Raw genomic sequence first — 6803 nt, forward strand, 5'->3', positions numbered from 1 at the left:
TTGAAAAATGAGCGCCATTTGAACGCTTCTTGAACGCTTCCAGCCCGCGCTGATTTTCCGATCTCTTCTTTAGATTTCCTAATTTAAACCTTAAGGAGATCAAAACAAGGCTTATCTAGTACCGGTAACCACGTGTATTATCTCCGTAGCTTTCAAGAATTGGTATATCTAAACGCACGAGGCGACACTTTTTGAAAACAACGAATTTAACCATCCGTAATTCCAGATCTCTCCGCCGCGATTCTAGGTTTGATCTAAGGAAGGGCGGACGGCTTTCTCAATCATTTCTGCGTTTGAAAGATTGAATATATATAGTATTTTTTCATTTGCGCTCCCCAGCGTAGGTTAGATTTAAAGGTACATATACACGATAGCAAAACTGCTTCGCTCATCTATATTTGCTTCGCAATAATTAAATAGATGCTGCAAACGTACTTGAACACTGCCTCCGATAACAGAGACGATTCAATTTTTGTAAGCGCAACTTTTGAAAACACTTTTTTGAAAGAAAAATAGATAGATACTGCGAACGTACTTAAACTCTGCCTCCAATAACTGAGACGATTTAATTTTTGTAAGCAGATCTTTCTCACCCCCCTTGTTTTAGGAAACACAATTAAAGTCTATTCACGATAAGTGTGCACTCTTTTTTCTTTTACCTATAACTTTTGAAGGAATTCTTCAATCTTTATAAATTTGGTATCATTAGAAAGATATTAGTGAGTGGAACAATTTGAAATAAAAAAATCTTTAAAAAAATTCTAAAAACGAAGATGAAAATGAAGAAGAAAAAAAGAAAGATCTTGTAGACAATTGCTATAACTATCATTTTTACTGGAGTGAATCCTTGATCATCGAGCGTCATCACTGTGAAAAAAATTCTCAAAAATGTTTATTCAGTCAAAAGATATCAAACAAAGTTATAAGCTGATTGACGTCTAAAAACGCTGTTTTCTGCAGTTTTTTGCTATTTTTTGGGGTCAACCACTTATTAACTTTGTATCATAACTTTATATTGAATAAACATTTTAATAAAATTTCTTCACAGTGATGATCTCCTAAGATTAAAGAATCTCTCCAGTGAAAATGAAAGTTATAGCACATTTCTACAAGATCTTCTTTTTTTCTTCTTCATTTTCATCTTCATTTTTAGAATTTTTTTAAAGATTTTTTTATTTCAAAAGCTGATTGACGTCTAAAAACGCTGTTTTCTGCAGTTTTTTGCTATTTTTTGGGGTCAACCACTTATTAACTTTGTATCATAACTTTATATTGAATAAACATTTTAATAAAATTTCTTCACAGTGATGATCTCCTAAGATTAAAGAATCTCTCCAGTGAAAATGAAAGTTATAGCACATTTCTACAAGATCTTCTTTTTTTCTTCTTCATTTTCATCTTCATTTTTAGAATTTTTTTAAAGATTTTTTTATTTCAAATTGTTCCACTCACTAATATCTTTCCAATGATACCAAATTTATAAAGATTAAAGAATTCCTTCAAAAGTTATAGGTAAAAGAAAAAAGAGTGCACACTTATCGTGAATAGACTTTAGAATGATATTCTGCAAAAATATCGAAAAAGATTCTGCCCCTATTGTCAATTTGTGTTGAATGTAAACTTTTTGGAAAGAAGAAATGCAAAAAATTGACTTTCAAAAAAAATCATGTTGGAAAATTTTTGATTTTAGGAAGTAAATCTAGAGAGTATGTTTGTTGTGGTCTGAGAGAGAATCCATGTTGACAGAGAAACAAAGGTTTTAAAAGAAATAATATGCACACAAATAAAATTTTAAAACAAGAAACTGCTTCAATAGTCTTTTGGCTGAAATTCAAAAATTTTCCCATGATACCTAGCCTGGATATCCAGGCTGTAAACTATTTCACAGTCTAGTTTTTGATATTTTTATGTTCTGGTTTACAGCCTGGTCTCCCTAGAGCGATTTGCATTCTCTTTAAGAGAATGCAGTCCGCTTGCTTGCGCTCACTTTGCTAAAGCCGTAAGGGCCAATCTACACAGCGCGGAGCAATTCTAAAGCAAAAATAGGATAGTCCTCCAGTTTCTAGTGAAGATAGGGCTTTCTGTTACATGAAAACATGAAAAAGAAGAAAACAGAGGCAAGTTCATTTTCCAAGAAAACATGGTTGGTCATAATAATGCATGCAAACTTTTTTATGGACTTTGGTGTAATCTTTGGATGTTTTAAATAGTTTTAGATCTTGTAAGACTGCTTTTTATTAATTTCTGTTTTGCTGCCCTGGGTTGGCTATGAAACATGGGTTTTCACTTTCATTCTCTAGGGAGACCAAGCTCTATAATTTTAGAACTTTGCATGTTGAGGTAATTTTTGTTTTTTCTAAAATTTTGAGCTTGGATATCCAGGCTACATGATACCCTAAGAGAGATTTTTCTATTTTGTTGTTTTACTGTAGTGACCCTTCCTAGGGTGTAGGGCACACTTAAGTCAATATTCATACTATATATGTCAAAATTTTGTGTGTATACTGTACATAAAATCTTTTGAATTTGTAAAATTCCCTTCATTATATTGAACTCATAGTTGAACCTGTGTAACGTACTGGGCTCAACTTTACCAGGGTGGAAATGTTGGTTGCACAGTACACCAAATATGTAATTGGAGTGAGGCAGTAAAAACTTTTGGTGTATTGGCGTAAAAAGTGGAAAGTAAGATATCGGCGTAAGTCAAAGTTTTTCAATACGAGAGGATCACCATCATTCTAACATCTGGTTTCATTACGCCAGGTTTAAGCGCATCTACCTCTCTCTCCGCCTCTACCTTCTTGACCATCATACAACGACGTTGAGTGTAATTAGAATGTAAAGCTTATTTTGAGCTACTTATAGGCATGGGATTTTTGCTTAGATCTCAGCTTAAATACAATTTGGTGACGTGGACTTTTTACATATCGTTTCCACACAGGCAACTTCAGTATTTTTCCAACTAACTATGTAACTATAAGGCCTGGTTGTAGATGCTAAAATAATAGCGTGATAGAACTTGCATGAAACCTAAAAAAACAGGCTAAATAAACAGCCCCTAAATCTTTGATTTGGCGAAAATTTGTCCAGTAGGTCCCAAAAGTCCAAATTTTTGAAAGTTAAAAAACACCCCCAGATACAGATATTCATTCACCCAAGGACCAATGTGCCAAATTTCAGCCCAATCAAACAATTTTTAAAGTCTCCAGACCAGGGCTGCCCAAAGTTTTGGCTGGTGCACGCCAGTTTCGTAAGCGGCGTTTAGAATCGGTCGGAAAAAATATTTTCAAAATTCATAATGGGCGCCGCCCACGTTCCGAAACTATCCGGTTTGTCCTTGGTGGAAAATTTTTGAAAAGGAGGCTAATACAGCTGAATTAGAACAAAAAAGGGAACTTTCAAAAACATTTTCCCAAAAATTAATTAGCGGGGGGGGGCGGCTATTAAGTACCCGAGAGTAGTGGATTATAGAACTTATCTAAATTTCTCGTGACCACGATTTCTTTCTTTTTAAAAACATAGACTGTGGGTGCCAAGATGTCGAAAACAGAAAAAAGAAAATGCAAACCAAACTTGAGAAATGTGAATTCTTACAGAGCATATATTTCAGGGTGGAGATCTAGGTGATTCGAAGCCTATATTAAAAACAAGACAGCTTCATGACACGAATTTTCTGGAGAAAATGCTTCATACATTTGGAAAGAGGAGACTTCAGAGAATCAGATGAAGAAAAAATGAAAATTGTCTCATTTTTTTGCAGAAAGTTATTCTATTTGGAACTTGGCTAACATTTTGCGACTTGCGGTGAGTAACATTACAAATTCTGAATGCTTGGATAGTCACTTTATGGTGATCAGCCGATCTTCTTCAAGGTCTTTTAAATATCATTATCTGATTATATGTGTGAAAAAATGATGGATATAAAAATTACAACTTATAACCACTAGGAACTGTATCTACATATAGAAAATATATCAAATTATTGAAAGTTCACTCTTCGGTATCCTGAAACTTGCCTTTTTTTGGGTGAACAGCAAGTTTTTGAAAATTTTCATTTCTTCATGTTACGTGGTTTCCCAAAACTTGTTTAAGCCTATAATCAGCAGGCTTCATTGAAGCAAAACGAGAATTGGTTTTATTGAACTCATTGTGAAGGCTTTCAATCCCCTGTTCGCCATAAATCCCAGCACATGTTTGCCACCGTTGGATGAAAGGGACTAAATGATCTTCAAGCATGTGCAATTTCGGCGTTATTGAACATAATGGGAATTCTTGTCTAAGATAACCCATGAACTTTGCGATGGTTTCCTCTAAAAGTAAAATTTAGGCATTAAGTAAGTTAAAACATCGATTTTGGTGAGAACTTCGAAGATTTATATTTAGGGAAAACTCTCTCAAATTAAGCGCATCAAAATTCCAAATAAATAATATAATTAGCACCTTGCTGAATTTTTAAAATTCACTTTTGAAGCTTATGAGCAAGGCAAAGTACTGTAATTCATTCACGCTAAAATTTAGAATTTTAAGGCAGGATTTTAGTGTTTCAACTGCATGCATAGATAAGTTACCTAAACTGGTAATATCCTTGTCTTCATACACTTGTTTTCCATTCATTTTCAGATGGCATACCGAGTACAGAGAAAACAGACGCTTAAACTTGTTTGCAATTAAGATGGCTTTGTGATGAATGCTATCCTGTACAAATCCCATGTCGTAAACATATTTTGGAATTCGATTGCAAAGTTTGACGATGGATACAGTCTGAGAAAATGATAACAACATTTTAGGTGAGAATACTGTATTTTGTAGTTATTTGTTGTGCCTTTTCAATTATGATTGCTAAGTATTATTAAAAAGCCAAAACTGACGACAATAGTCCTTTTGGAAATCACACTACCATTTTGATTTTGAATGCAGTTGTATTTCCTTTTGTTTAATTCAGAAATTTAATCATGACCATAGAAATTAATGGAAAAGATCTGGAGTAAATGTCAAACAAAAATAGTAGTGTGATCTCCTAAAGGACTATATTCAAGGTCTACACAAGAAAAGTAATGAAACAAACCTTCAACATTGTGTGCACATGATTGCCAACAAAGGATTTTCCATGATAGTTCTGTCGGCACACATTGGGACTTTTGATGACCTGATCCAACTCCTCTATCAAGGATCTTTTTGATCATCAAGGATCTTTTTGATCGTTTTGTCAATTTGCCCATACTCTGATGCAATTCTTCCAATTCTCTTTCCTAAAAATAAATTAGCATAAGAAACTTAACATAATATTGGTATAACTATGGCTGGCCGCATGTAGCAAAATTCAATACTTTTTTAATTTTATTCAATATCTATATTTATATTCAATTTTCAATATCCATATTCAATTATTTCATATTTTCATTCAATAATTATTGTCAATAAAAATGTATTTGCCAATAAAAAAAATATTTGCCAATAAAAAAAGATATTGCCAATAAAAAAAGATATTGCCAATGAAAAAATATTGCCAATAAAAAAGTATTGCCAATAAAAAAAGTATTGCCAATGAAAAAAATATTGCCAATAAAAAAGTATTGGCAGTAAAAAATTATTGCCAATAAATTTTCTCATTCAATAAGTTTTCAGTAAAGGTTGAATGAAGGTCTCCACAATAGATATATCACGTGATCACTTAAGGAATTCGTGATTGTTTACTTGGAACCTCAGCCATACAACAATGATTGAAAAGCACACAGCGCGCGAGATTCGCCAAAGCGAATTTTCTACCTCATTTCATTGCTCGGTCCGCATGGTTTTCACACAACCGACGGATTGAAGGTAAAATCGACTATTAATTTGAAATATGTGCTACTGCAAAAGTATGAAACCGCCAGATTCAATCCCTCGTTATTTGGTGCACACATTGAGGTTGATTTCACTACCTTATAACCCTGGGGCACTTCATCATTATGGTCCGACCTACGGCATGTGCCGCCTAGGGTAGGTTTTTTGAGGTTCTAGAAGTGCATTATAAGGGTGTACTTTTGAGGAAGTGCCCTGTAAGCATGGATATATTTTTGGGCAAAAATGATAATTCAAGACTAAACCAAACTTACTAAAAATTTTCATTCTCTTCTTTTTACTTTCAAAAAGCCCATATTTGTATGATTCTCACCGTTTTTAAATATCCCAGGGTAATTCTTTTTGATTCTAATTGAACTGTTTTTATTTGACGTCAACTAGATCAGACGCTTTTGCAACGCTCTTCGAAAAAATGGCTGAAAACAAATAAAAACATCAAAATTCATGAAAATAACATCAAAATGGATAAAGATCAGCCTTTCGAAGCAGCCTCACCACCTCAAGCTTGCACGCCGTCAAGATGTACTGAAGACGAAGACCTGGATCACTTAACATACAAAAAATGTAAAAGATCAGTTCATTATGAGTGCACACAGTTACCCCTGTATCAACTACAAATATTTGTGACATCCTACAACGACCATTACTTATGTTCAAACTGCGTACGAATAACGAAAAACCTAAGAAATAAAGTGGGAAAAAACACTCAACATATGATGCAAAATGAACTTAAAAAGAAAGACGACGTCATACAAAAACTGAACAATGAGGTCAACACCAACACAAAAACCCGTGATTCCATCAAAAATGACCTCAAAACTTTTCTGGCAGGAAAACTACAAGAGATGGAGGAAAAGACAAGAAGCATGATAAAGGAGGAAATAAAGCACACAGCAGAAATAATGACGGAAACATCAAAGAAAACATACGCCGAGATTACCAAGCAGCAAAAAAGACTTAAA

The sequence above is a fragment of the Clytia hemisphaerica genome, unplaced genomic scaffold (assembly GCF_902728285.1).
Source record: "Clytia hemisphaerica strain Z4C2 unplaced genomic scaffold, Clytia hemisphaerica genome assembly, whole genome shotgun sequence".
Classification (NCBI taxonomy): domain Eukaryota; kingdom Metazoa; phylum Cnidaria; class Hydrozoa; order Leptothecata; family Clytiidae; genus Clytia; species Clytia hemisphaerica.